Source organism: Ceratotherium simum, chromosome 34 (assembly GCF_057802395.1).
Source record: "Ceratotherium simum simum isolate JZ-2026a chromosome 34, ASM5780239v1, whole genome shotgun sequence".
Taxonomy (NCBI): Eukaryota; Metazoa; Chordata; class Mammalia; order Perissodactyla; family Rhinocerotidae; genus Ceratotherium; species Ceratotherium simum.
The window spans coordinates 12,690,175-12,704,018 of record NC_141933.1 but is presented as its reverse complement, the minus strand read 5'-3'; positions in this window follow the sequence as shown (position 1 = coordinate 12,704,018).

Genomic DNA, 13,844 nt, shown 5'->3' with positions numbered 1-13,844 from the left:
GTTTAATCTCTCAATCTTGGGAGATATCTTGTTGTTCCATCTTATTGAACCAGTCTCTTAGTAAGATGGTGATGCAGGAGGGCTCCCAAAGTTAGGCCTATATTGGGGAAGCAAGTAACCAGGTAATTAATAAGAAAAAAAGAAAAACAAAGGTAATGGTGGGAGAAAATTATAAACCAGTTTCTGAGTCCAGGGAGCAGCCAGTCAAAAAGATTTCTAGATGTCAGAGTCAAAGCATCTTTTGCAGTTTGAAATGCCTCTGATGATGTCATCGAGTATTCAGGTACCTTTCTGAGTGGCTTGCACAGCAACAGACATGAATCTCTCTGAAGGTTATATCAAGTCCACCAGTTTCAGTTTCGAAGGCTTCAGGAAAAAGGGCAGGTTCAGTTCTCAGTGATTTCAATGAAAATTATGGAAAAAATAAAAAATGTTAGTTTGGAGGTTTGTAGCCAGATATTTCAGGAGACTAGAAGAATTCAGGATCCAGTCCAGTTAACAGATATAAGAAGAAACCTTAAAGACAATTATCAGAACTAACCTAATATCCATGAATGTGTACTATAGTTTCTATTGAAACATATATATGTCCCTCTAAAATCACTCTCATTTTATAAAAGATAGCCAAATTAAAACTAACTAGTTTGCAAAGTAAGTTTAGTTTCAATAAACTTTGCCCAATTATTTACATAAGTACAGCAAGAATAGCCATTGATCATATAGGCTCTTTTAAATATGCTTTGCTGGAACTCTGTATAAGGAATCTCAGATTGAACTTTAAAGGCCTCTCAAGGCCAGGAAAGCCAAGTGAAGGACTTTGTCATCAGCCTTTTCCTGCAATACCTACAGATTTGGATGAATTCCTCTCTTCTTGAGGTCCCCAAAAATATTGCAAGGTTCCTTGCACCTGCCAAATAAGTGCCATTCCTTACTTATCCAGTAAGTGCTTCTTGGAATGCCAAACATAAGGTACCAGGCCAATATTTCCAAGTGGCTTTATTCCATAAAGTCCAGTCTTTGTCTCTCAAAGCTGTCTTGTCATATTCCACTCAAAGCTTTGATAATATGACCAATGTTTCCAATTGTGTCCCGTTATAAGGAGAACAGATTCTTATTGAACTTATGCAAATAACTATATTGCCATTAAAACAATGCTCACTCACTAAGAGTTTCCAAATCCTGAAGGGATCAGGTAGGGAGAAAAAGATAAATGTTTCAATTCTGCTTACAAAGGTATAATTTACCAAATTGCCATAAGTTATAGCTAGTTCAGGAGAAAAGAGAAAAAGTTTTCCTTAAATCTGAAAAAAAAAGTTTTAAAAATCAGCAATATTTCAAACAAAATTCATAAAAAATTATAATCATCCCCATCACTTCACTCAGTCTAGTGTAATTGATTCTTGATCTTAATCTGTTAGCAGTTTCATGAAGTCACCAGTTTCTCTGTTAGAGTTCTGTTATTTCTTACCCAGTTCAGTGTTATGATCTGAAAGTTTATCAGAAACTTGTATTCTAGAGTAAGTGCAAGAGTCCTTTCTATGAATTTCTCTGAAGATGAAACATATTTTGCAAAAGCATCAGAGCAAAGAAATAACTGTCTGTAACCAACAAGACCCCAAAATGGCAATTGACAAAGAAATTTGGTTAATTTTGTGACATACAATGGTTTAAAATAATAACCAGAACTAGACTGATAACCAGGACAGATCAGAATTTCGGTAGTGTTATACAATTTCAAAACACCTATATCAATAACATTCAGCCACATAATACCACCTAAGAAGGTTTATTATCACTTATTTGACAAGGCTTCCCATGTAATTTAACATACCAAATAAGCCTAATAAGTTTAGTATATTCCTCCTTATAAGCAGAGAGAAAATTTCTTTGAGAAGTCCAGGGCCCTTCGAAAATTCTCAAAGAAAAAAGTCAAAAGAAAGACTTTAAGATGTGAATTTTGGGGAGCTTGTCAAAAATATCAAAAGATTTTAAAACACTTTGTCAGGCCAGATCAAGGCGTTGCTGATCTTGTCGCTGTGAAACAATGCTTAGTTCCCCATTCAAACCAAGTGACAACAGAAACAGTCAAGGGCAAACAGAGTTGAAATATTAAAAAAAAAAAAAAAGACCGTAATAGAAAGACTTCAGTCCTTTTGAACATAGGAAATTATTTTAACATAGTTTTTCTGTCTTTTAGGTAGACTTACTCAAAGGTAAAGAAAAACCTTTTATAATCTCTGTATCAAGTTCAAGAAAATTATCCTTTTAAGAGAAAGAAGACCAAATTTTAATTTTGCACCAGCTTACTTTTGATATTAAAACTTATTTACTTAATTAAATTCATTTTAATCTTAGCCAACTTGACCGTGCATAAAACTCTTTTCCCAGAATTCCTCTTCCACAAACTTTCTTTTTACATTCAGTATTTGTCCTATGCCTTTCTTTTTCCTCCTAGTACTTTGAGACAAATTTATCTTTCTTAACCAATCAAACAAAATATTTCTATTCTTTGTACCTTCTTTACTATATACATCTTACTTTCCTTGTATACAGAGCTGTTTTCCTTATTCATTTTTAGTAACTTGAATCACATATTAACTGCTATAGACTTTGACTTCTAAGTAAAACTAAGTAAGCAGTTATAAACTTTCTTTTACATTAGCATTCTATGGCTTGGCAAATTTATTTCTTGGCAAATTATTGGCAAACACTTTTCATAATTTCTGGAAACATGTTACTTTATAGTACAGTCGTTTAATAAAACACAAGACATGTTTACTAATAGACCCAAAACACCTTTTAGTTTTTCCATAATAAGCCAAAAGTAGATAAACTTAGATATGTTTAGCAATAATGTTTCAGTATTTTATCTTATTTGAAAATGACCCAGATGCTCAGTGAACTTTTATCATTTAACTTAATTTAGCAAAACTCTAAAGTTTTAAGTTACCAAAAGGGATTTGGAAGCTGTTTTGTAAAGTATACAGACTATAAAACATAATTCCTGTACCCAAAAACTCTTACTTATTTCCATCTATCTAGATCTTTTGTTTCCAACAATTCTCAATCAAACCAACAAACTTAAACCAGCTTTCTTTTACCAAAGATTAATTTATATCATGTTAACTTGAAAGACATTTGGGTTGACTGCATTTAGAAATCATTTTTTTTTTGTAAGCACTTACTTTAAGTTAATTGAATAGAGCTCTTAATTTTGACACCATCTGGAGGTAAACTATCACACATACGTAACACACACATAGACACACATACCCAGAGACTGCACAGCTATTACTGCCATGAGTCAGGTACAAGGCTCCCTAGTTATGAATACAAATTTTTGTTTTAAGCCTTTTTACTAATATTTGTGGAGAAGACACTCAAGATGCTAGGTTTTTGGCCAGGCACACTCCTATGGCCATTTTTCTGTCCTTTTTACTTTTTTTTTTCTTCAGTACTAGGAATTAGTGATGGGCCAGGTAACAGTTCCCAGAGAGGTGAGATGATAATCCTTTTTGAGATAAAGGAACTGGGTGTAATTTGAAGTGCCTCTAGAGCTGCATTTCCAGTTTTGCAAGGATTTTTTTTAAAGGACATTTGCTCTGAATTTCTCAGAAATTAGGTTGTAACTGAAATAACATTATAGCTTGATCTACCTGTCCAACTACATCACAAAGCACAGAGAAACCACCGAAGTTTTCTCCAAGATGGAGTTTCTGGGGGATATTTGCCTTGTCAGTTTTTAACATCCCTATATCTACAAGCATTTATGGCTTAACTATGGACACAAGAGGCGTCCACAAAAGAGAGTGCAAAAGGAGTGGCCCTCACAAGATGCAGAAAGTTCACTCTCAAAAAAATAGCCCAAGAAAGCAAAGGCTTCCGCTGCACAGGTGGTAGTGCACTAACAAACAACAAAGGTTGAGATGACAAAGGCCCCTGATGGACTGGGACCCCTCATGACCAAAGAGGTCACAAAGCCGAGCTCTCAAGACATAGAACAAGACAAAAGAGGAAAAAAAAAACACCTCAACTTACATGCACATTAACAGCTTTAGCTATGCTTTTGGTCTCTCAGAGCCAGACTAATACCTAGGGGGGAGGTGCCGCAGGGTTAGAGGTTGTGTATGCTTTACAGAGTACCTCATCATTTCACAGACATTTTCTTGAAGTTGGCGGGGGACCTGTGTCATCCACCCTGTTCTGTGACCCAACTTATCCTTTCACGGGAGACTTGAGGTGGCGAGCACCCTAATGGCTCTTAACTGCTCAACCCACGCCCGCCAATATTGTGGCTCTTTTGGCTTCCAAGATGCCCTGTTAGCAATAGCTTCCACGTTATTCGCATACTCCATAGGCAGGCCCTACGGCAAAGTCTATTGCGGGCTCACCCAGACAACAGGCTTGTGGAGATGCCTGCATCTTGCTCTATGGGTTTTCCTTTATGACAAATAACAACAACAACAAAAAAAACAGAAACAAGGAAAAATAGTGACCACCTCTGGGAGGAGAAGGATCAATAAACCAATGAGTACTCAGTAGCTCGTACTGCTTACTTGTAACTGAAAGTTGCCCAATTCAAGGGAATGAAGCCTAAGGGGTTTCAAGTGGGGATCGAATTAGTGTTTCCCATTGTTTCAGAATTTAGAAACAGCTGGTCAAAAGTATATTTATGCTGCAGCTAGAATTAGATCATGAAAATTTCAAGCATCCCCCAAATCAAGACCCTTACAATGAAGGCCCAGCCAAGGCTTTCTTCTAGTGGTCTATGTAATTCCCCTGAGGCTGACAGCAGTCTAGTGGGACTCTTAGCCACAAACAGGAGTGCAACCCACATTTCTGTCCAACCATCTCTAACCACAAAATGAGGTGCAACCATATTTTTGTCCAACTGTATTTTTGGATCCCCCCACAATGTGACAATTATCAAACCAAGCCCTCAGAACACAAAACAAGCTTGGTAATATTCTGATCTTCTCTGTAAACATTTACACCTACTGGAAACTTTCAGTCAAAAGGTGGAGCCCTTGACTCTTTAAAGATTAAAGATTTTTCCTTGTTCCTTGGTTTGGAGGCTCAAAAAGAGCATAAAATGGCCCCTGTAGTTTTAAATTATCCCAGGTTATCTTGCCAGCTGTTTACAGTTATCTCCATTTTAGGGAACTTTTATCAAGGTGGCCACAACAAACAAGGTCTGATAGTGAGCTAGTGGGAGCAGCTCCCCCAAGAATAATCAAGGGGTCAGATCTTTCCTGTATGTGTCCTGGCACCCACAAAGTTCAGGTGATTTAAGCCCCACATGAGCTGCTGCTGCTGATTGCCTCACCACAAACAATGAGGGCCCAGTAAGATATGTTCTTCATGACGGGTCCCTATGAGGCCATTGCACATCATGGGCAGACGCCCCAACACCTCTGTAAAGTCCCCAGTCACCTGGGAAAGCCCCAAAGAACTAGAGGCAACAGTGCCTCTTTTCCTTGGAGTCAGAAGACCCTCATAAGATTAGTCTAAAAGGCAGTTTGTTACAATCTCCAAGAAACTCAATCCCCAAGCAGCTAATTCTAAAAATAACACAGTCAAACATAGACAAACATGAACAGATACAGAAATCCCATCTCTGGGACTCTAACCCAGGGTACTCTGAGACCCTACCCCAGAGTTTGGGACTCTAACCCAATCTTTTGGAGTGTGCCAGTGCCTGCAACCTTTATATTGTCTCCCACAATCCTAGCCTTGGGACTTTAACCCAGCAAATCTCATCTGTGGGGGCTCTAACCTACTCTCCTGGTGAGATATTAGACAGTTTTAGGTACAGGCACATTTTAACAAGGTCCCTCACCCAAATCCAAAAGACGTCTGATCCTGGAGCTCTTTATAGACACAAACACACACAAAGACAAACTAGACACTGGTTCCTAGATTCGAGGTGGAGTCCTATTCCTTTCCCCACTCTGGCAGGGCACTCTATTTACCAGATGACCTTGCATCTCAAAGAGGGGACCCAAGATGGAGGGGAAGGAAAGTTCTTGGTGGTGGACCCCCGAGGTGACTTACCCTACTCCATATGTGAGTCCATCGACCCACCAGAAGTAGCCATTTCTCTTTCCACCATAGGGAGCATTAGGAGGCAGCCAGCGTCAGCATGGGAGAGCAGATAGGGCAGATCTCGGAGACAAAGAGAGCCTCAGCAACCACTAGGGACTTACTCGACAGGTTGCCCATCCAAGGTTGGCTGGCAACAAGCAGCACTTAACTTCCCACTAGAGTCACCAGATTTCTGTTACCACACAAAGGGCATGATCCACCTGCCACGAGACAAAAGCCAATCGTCAAGAGGCAAGATGGTGGAAAAGAAAGGGCAGTTTATTACAGCTTGCTAGCAAGGGGGAAGATGGCCAACTAGTGTCTCAAAGAACCAACTTAAGGGAGCACAAAATCTTACAGCAGTTATATAGGCCATTGGCTTATAGGGGAAGGGGTTAAGAATGTTGACCTTCTGGTGTTACAGACTGGGAGTGCCACACCAGATCTTTCAGTTTTCATTGATGATGGCTATCAGCATAGATTCTCTGATTGGGGGTCATCACATTCCTAAGGAACTCAAAAGAACAAAGTTATCATCTTATCACAGCTGAGAGGTACATGCACAAGGAGGGTTCCTAAAATCTACAGAGCAGATAGATGTCCTGGAGGGTGCATATCCAGCTGGGTTAGTTTGTCAGAGGTCATTCAAAGTTACAATAGGGCTTCTTTTCTACAATATGGCTTGCCTTATGTCAACCTTGTCTTGAGCCAGTATCAGAAACTGGTCAAAGACTTGCAACAATCTAAGGAGCACTTGTTCAAGAAACAATGGCTGAATCTTGGTAAGAACAGTGAGCTTTGTGATGTTGAAATTTGCCCTATTCCCATCCCACTTGCCCCATCTCCAAAGTAGCCTTTAAATGAAATAACCTTGCAACCACAGTCCCTGTGAAAAACACCAGCCTAGCAACCGCAAGTGGGGGAAAAATGGGATTGGAGTTCCAAAAAAAGCCCCATTCCCAGATAATTGTTACTGATTTCTCTGGCAGCTCCCTGGAAATCCCCACTGGTAAGGCTCCTCATAATTTGACCTCACTCAGGGCTTAATCACTGTGAACAGCTTTTTCCCTGGGATGTTTGTCAGAACAAACATTTAGCATCACATCTGCCTAAAACAGGGATAACAGTTGGGGAGAACAAGAGGCTGACCAAAAAACTTAAAAGAAAAAACTGGGGAGTAAGATGTCCGTAGAGAACTTTGGAACTATGACAATACCTGGAAATAAATAAGGCTATGTGCACATGCAGGGATGTGTCCATGCCAAGGAAAGACCTGACAATGCCCTAAACTCCCACCTCTGGCTGACTGCAGGCTGTCTGCAGGTAGGAAGTGATGGCTAAAGCAGAGTTGTAAATTGTCTCCCAGATCCGTAAAGACATAGCCCAAAATGCACACACAGCTTCTCAGCAAAAACTGGGGAATTTATTGGTTCAAGGCAGTTCAGGAAATCTATGTCCAATTATTTAATGACCACTAAACTAACAGAGCAGAGACATCAATGTCCACACATGACAAATATAAAGACTTTACATAAATAGTTCAGGAAAGCCACTAAAGAGAATAACAGAAACAACAAAAACCAAGGAACACAGGAAAAAAAGCAATCAATGGCAATTGTGGCTGAGGAAGCTTAGATGTTATACTTATTGGGGGGAGAAAAGCTTTAAAGAAGCTGTTATAAGCATGCTCAAAGAACTAAAGAAACTGTGTCTAAAAAATCTAAAGGAAATTGACATCAGCATCATGGCAGAGTGAGCTTTCCCCTTTAGACTCTCTGCACTTTAGATACAGCAAAGAGGATATTCAAATACCAACAGAGGACATTCACACAACACAAAAGACGTCTGAGAGACCTACACAGCCTTACTGCTGAAGGTGGAGGTGCTGGTACCCCCAGAGGAAGTGGAAGGAGGTAAGGAGAACTCACCTCCTTCCCCAATGACAATGACCCTGGGACCAGGATTGAACAGCTCTCTGAGTAGGGGGGAGGGGCAGCCCTCTGCAGCAATATCGTCACTGTCCAAGTTCTCTCACAGCCTGTGGGAAATTCCCATATGGAGGGGACTGAACTGTTGCAGGGGTGCCTTCATCAAGCTAGCACCCCAGGAGAGCAGATAGCAAGGGAAGAACAAGAAGCCCTTAGGATGAGGTAGGTGAAAGAAAGACCCCGCAGGGAGCACCAGCACAGCCAGTTGGCCAGAGTGCACAGCTCTTGACCCCCACCCAGTGGCGACAGGTGGAAGCTGCAACCAGATATCTTAAGAAGGAGGAAAAACAAGCCTACACCCTCAAGCACTATGCCAAAATATATTAAATCTCCAGACTAGAAGGAAAATGACAAGCACCCAGACATCAATCCTGAAAGCACAGAAACTTATAACCTAAATGACAGAGAATTCAAAATAGCTATCGTAAAAAAGCTCAATGAACTACAAGAAAACTCAGATAGATAATTCAATGAAATCAGGGACTTTTTCACGAAAGAGATTGAAACTATAAAGAAAAATCAATCACAAATGTTGGAGACGAAAAACACAATGGACGAGGTAAAGAAAAATCTGGAAACTTTGAGGACCAGAGCTGACAATATGGAGGAAAGAATTAGCAATATTGAGGATAGGAATGCAGAAAAGCTCCAGGTGAAGGGGGAGAGAGAACTAAGACTAAAAAGAAATGAAGAAATTCTCCGAGAAATATCTGTATCCACTAGGAAATGCAACATAAGAATTATAGGTATTCTAGAGGGAGAAGAGAGAGAAAAAGGAGCAGAGAGTTTGTTCAAAGAAATAATAACTGAGAAGTTCCCAAACCTGGGGAAGGAACTGGAAATACAAGTGAATGCAATCAATAGATCTCCTAAATATATCAACATAAAAAGACTGTCTCCAAGGCATACAGTAGTAAAGCTGGCAAAAGTCAATGATAAAGAAAAAATATTAATGGCAGCCAGATTAAAAACAAAACAGTACAAAGGAATTCCTATCAGGCAATCAGCTGATTTCTCAGCAGAAACTTTATAGGCTATGAGAAATTGGAATGATATATTAAAAATTGTGAAAGAAAAAGCTTTCAGCAAGAATGCTCTATCCAGCAAAAATATCCTTTAGATATAATGGAGAAATAATAACTACCACAGATAAACAAAAGCTAAGGGGGTTCATTGCCACAAGACCCCCGCTACAAGAAATGCTCAAGAAGGCCCTCATGCCTGAAAAAAAAAAAGAGAGAAATGGGAAACAAAGCTTTGAGCAAAGAGAAAAATAGGTAGACCCAATCAGAAAAATTGCAGCTATCTATCAGAATAGGTTAGCAAACACTTAATTATAACACCAAAGATTAAGGGAAGGAAAACACCAAAAATAAATATAACCTCATCACTTTAAACACAAACTCACAAAACAAGATGGAATAAGTTGTGACAATAATAACTCAGAAGGGGAAGAGGGAAGGGATGGAATCGACTTAGTCTAAGGAAATAAGAGGCCATCAGAAAATGGACTATCTCATCTATGTGATTTTTTATACAAACGTCATGATAACCACTAAACAAATAATCAGAACAGAGACACACACAATAAATAAAGAGAAAACTATGAAAATCATCATACAGAACTACCAAACTGAATTGGTAGTCCAAAACACATGGGACGAGAAACAAAGGAAATGAAAAGAACCAGAAAATGAGCCTTAAAATAGCAACATTAAGCCCTCATATATCAATAATCACTCTAAATGTAAAAGACAAAAGACACAGAGCAGCAGGATGGATTAAAAACAAGATTCCACAATATGCTGCCTCCAAGACACGCCTCAGCTCTAAAGACAAACACAGGCTCAGAGTGAAAGGATGGAAGACAACACTCCAAGCTAGTGGCAAACAAAAGAAAGCAGGTGTTGCCATACTTATATCAGACAAAGTAGACTTCAAGAAAACAGGTAATGAGAGACAAAGAGGGGCAGTATATAATGATAAAAGGGACGCTCCACCAAGAAGACACATCACTTATAAATATATATGCATCCAACAAAGGAGCACCAAAGTACATAGACCAACTATTAACAAATCTAAAAGGAGATATTAACAACAACACAATAATAGTAGTGGATCTTAACACCCCCACTTACATCAATGGATAGATCAGCCAGACAGAAAGTCAATATGGAAATAGTGGACTTAAACAAAAAACTAGAAGAGATGGACCTAATAGATACATATAGAGCACTCCATCCAAACACAGCAGATTACACATTCTTCTCAAGTGTGCATAGAACATTCTCGAGGATAGACCATATGTTGGGAAACAAGGCAAGCCTCTATAAATTTAAGAAGATTGAAATTATAACAAGCATCTTCTCTGACCATAATGCTATGAAACTAGAAATGAACTATAAGAAAAAAGCTGGGAATGTGACAAAGATGTGGAGACTAAACAACACACTACTGAACAACCGATAGATCATTGAAGAAATTAAAAGAGAAATCAAAAAATATCTGGAAACAAATGAAAATGAAAATACACCATACAGACTCATATAGGATCCAGCAAAAGTGGTCCTGAGAGGGAAACACATGGCAATACCAGCCCACCTTAACAAATAAGAAAAAGCCCAATTAAGCAACTTTAAACTACACCTAACAGAATTAGAAAAAGAAGAACCAACAAAGCCCAAATTCAGCAGGAGGGAAATAATAAAAATTAGAGCAGAAATAAATGAAATTGAAACCAAAAAAAAAAAACAGTACAAAGGATCAATGAAACAAAGAGATGGTTCTTTGAGAAGATAAACAAAATTGACAAACCCATAGCCAGACTCACTAAGAAAAAAGAGAGGGCTCAAATAAATAAAATTAGAAATTAAAAAGGAGAAATTACAATGGATACCACAGAAATACAAAGAATTAGAAGAGAATATTATGAAAAACTGTATGCCAACTAATTGGACAATCTAGAAGAAATGGATAAATTCTTAGACTCATACAACCTCCCAAAACTGAATCAAGAAGAAATAGAGAATCTGAATGGAGCAATCACAAGTAAAAAGATTGAAACAGTAATCAAAAACCTCCCAAAAAATAAAAGTCCACGACCAGACGGCTTCTCTGGAGAATTTTACCAACCATTCAAAGAAGATTTAATACTTATCTTTCTATTCTATGGCAAAAAATTGAAGAAGATGGAATACTTCCTAACACATTCTATGAAGCCAACATCACCCTGATACTAAAGGCAGACAAGGACAATACAAAGAAGGAAAATTACAGGCCAATATCACTGATGAACATAGATGCAAAAATCCTCAACAAAATATTGGCAAACTGAATACAACAATACATTAAAAAGATCATACACCATGATCAACTAGGATTTATACCAGTGACACAGGGATGGTTCGACATCTGCAAATCAATCAATATCATGCACCACATTAAAGTAATGAGGAATAAAAACCACATGATCATCTCAGTAGATGCAGAGAAAGCATTTGACAAGATCCAACATCCATTTATGATAAAAACTCTCAACAAAATGGGTATAGAGGGAAAGTACCTCAACATAATAAAGGCCATATATGACAAACCCATAACCAACATCATACGCAATGGGTAAAAACTAAAAGCCATTCCTCTGAGAACAGGAACAAGACAGGGGTGCCCACTCTCGTCACTCTTATTCAACATAATACTGGTGGTTTTGGCCAGAGCAATTAGGCTAGGAAAAAGAATAAAAGGAATCCAAATCAACAACAAAGAAGTGAGACTTTTGCTGTTTGCAGATGACATGATTTTATATATAGAAAACCCTAAAGAATCTGTTGGAAAACTATTAGAAATAATCAACAACTACAGCTAAGTTGCAGGGTACAAAATCAACTTACAAAAATCAGTTGCATTTCTATATTCTTATGACAAACTAACAGAAAGAGAATTTGAGAACACAATCCCATTTACAATTGCAACAAGAAGAGTAAAATATCTAGGAATAAATTTAACCAAGGAGGTGAAAGACCCATACAATGAAAACTATAAGACATTATTGAAAGGAATTGATGATGACATAAAGAAATGGAAAGATATCCCATGCACACAGATTGGAAGAATTAACATAGTTAAAATGTCCACACTACCTAAAGCAATCTACCGATTCAATGCAATCCCAATCAGAATCCCAAAGACATTCTTCACAGAAATAGAACAAAGAATACTAAAATTCATGTGGGGCAACAAAAGAACCTGAATAGTTAAAGCAATCCTGAGCAAAAAGAACAGAGCTGGAGGCATCACAATCCCTGACTTCAAAATATACTACAAAGCTACAATAATTAAAACAGCCTGGTACTGGTACAAAAACAGACACTCAGATCAGTGGAACAGAATTGAAAGCCCAAAAATAAAACCACACATCTACGGACAGCTTATACTTTGACCAAGGAGCTAAGAACATACGATGGAGAAAGGAAAGTCTCTTCAATAAATGGTGCTGGGAAAACTGGAGAGCCACTTGCAAAAGAATGAAAGTAGGCTATTTTCTTTCACCATACACAAAAATTAACTCAAAATGGATCAAAGACTTGAAAGTAAGATCTGAAACTATAAAACTCCTGGAAGAAAACATAGGCAGTACACTCTTTGACTTCAATCATAGAGGGATTTTTTCAAATTCTATGTCTACTCAGAAAAGGGAAACAAAAGAAAAAATAAACAAGTGGGACTTCATCAGACTAAAGAGCTTCTGCAAGGCAAATGAAACCAGGACCAAAATGAAAAGACAACCCACCAATTGGGAGAAAATATTTGCAAATCTTTTATCCAACAAGGGGTTAATCTCCATAATGTATAAAGAACCCACACAACTGAACAACAAAAAACAAACAACCCAATCAAAAAATGGGCAGAGGCCATGAACAGACAGAAAGGAAGATATACAGATGGCCTATAGGCACACGAAAAGATGTTCAACATCACTAATCAACAGGGAAATGCAAATCAAAACTACACTAAGATGTCACCTTACACCCATTAGAAGGCCTATAATAACCAAGACAAAAAATAACAAATATTGGAGACAGAGTGCAGAAACGGGAACCCTAATTCACTGCTGGTGGGAATGCAAACTGGCGCAGCCTCTATGGAAAACAGTACTGAGAGTCCTCAAAAAATTAAAAATAGAAATACCTTGGGCCGGCCCCATGGCTTAGCGGTTAAGCACGTGCGATCCACTGCTGGCGGCCCGGGTTCGGATCCCGGGTTCGCACCAGCGCACCGCTTATCCGGCCATGCTGAGACCGCGTCCCACATACAGCAACTAGAAGAATGTGCAACTATGACATACAACTATCTACTGGGGCTTTAGGGGGAAAAAATAAATTGAAAAAAAAAAAAAAAGAAACACCTTATGATCCAGCTACCCCACTACTGGGTATTTATCCAAAGATCCTGAAATCAACAATCCAAAGAGGTTTATGCACCCCTATGTTCATTGCAGCATTATTCACTATAGCCAAGAAATGGAAGCAGCTCAAGTGTCCCTCAACTGATGATTGGATAAAGAAGATATGGTATATATATAAAATGGAATACTACTCAGCCATAAAAAAAAGACAAAATCATCCCATTTGCAACAACGTGGATGGACCTGGAGGGTATTATGCTAAGCGAAATAAGCCAGACAGAGAAAGACAAACACTGCATGATTTCACTCATATTTGGAAGATAAACTAACACACAGACAGAGAGAACAGTTTGGTAGTTACCAGGGAG